Source organism: Formica exsecta, unplaced genomic scaffold (genome assembly GCF_003651465.1).
Source record: "Formica exsecta isolate Colony F162 unplaced genomic scaffold, ASM365146v1 scaffold318, whole genome shotgun sequence".
NCBI lineage: Eukaryota > Metazoa > Arthropoda > Insecta > Hymenoptera > Formicidae > Formica > Formica exsecta.
In genome coordinates this window covers 110,389-111,569 of record NW_021850434.1, presented here as the reverse complement: position 1 = coordinate 111,569, position 1,181 = coordinate 110,389, and positions in this window count along the sequence as shown.

Below are 1,181 nucleotides of genomic sequence, written 5' to 3'. Positions count from 1 at the left end.
AACATGTATAATGGCAATATAATAGAAATTCTAAATTAATATATTTGTTAAATATTAGTTTTTCTATATTATTTATTTTAAAAATATTTATAATCTTAAGAGCTTGTGTTTTCATATCAAAGAATCGTTGATAAATTCGGGAAATTTTATTTCAAATTTTATAAATATCATTAATATCGCTAATTCTTTTGGTGTTTAATAAAAAAAATTATTGAATAAGAATGTGAAAACTCAATGTTAAGTCAACGATTAAATATTAGCTTTTCGTTCACGAAATTTGATGACTGCCTTCGACATTGCAGAATCGTGAGTAAATTATTTCGAATTTCATGATTTGATTGATATTTACGAATTTCATATCGGAATTAAATATTCGTCAAATAAATTAATAAACTATATCGCGAAAACACCGCGTTCTTTCCACGTTCTCGGTCGCGATCGCTGTCTTAGCTAAGAGGCCTTATCGCTGTCCCTCTCGTCAGATGAACGTTAATAATGTTGCGTGGTTCGTACCGGCGAGGAGTCGAAACAATCTTCATTGTGGAGAATTATTTCTTGTCGGTTCTTGTAAGATCCATCCGCAACGTCTAGTTCGGTGCCCTGTTAAAAACTGAGGATGTTCGTTGCAGGATTGGAATTAAACCCAGGTTTTCCTGGCGATTTCTGAAAGCAATGGTTTTGGTAGTAACTCAACGACGACTGCCACACGTCTTTTCGAAATCGAATCAGAAAATTAATTTAAATAGTACATTTGAAGAAAAGATATATTTTTCTTCCTTTTTGTTAAAAGTGTTCTTCTATCATTATTAATATTGGTATTATTATTATCTTAATGCTAAAAAGACTTAATAGTAGATTGAACATGGACATAGCTATTGTGTATAAATTTCTATTTTTCAAGTAATTTCAAATTGTAATCAGTTTGCCAGTTTCTGTTAATTTTTTCCTTCACAAACATTATGGTTACGAACAAATATATTTTATTAATTAATTTTTAATATATATATTTTTTTTAAACCATTTGCAGGCATAGGACATCCCACCATTTTAGGATATTAGGATTAGTTTATAAACAAGTGTATATATGTACATATTATAAAATACATGCGCAAATTATGTAATATATTTAACAAGACTCTTTTGCTTCCTCATAGAGGAAGCTTTGTTTTATATTATATTTA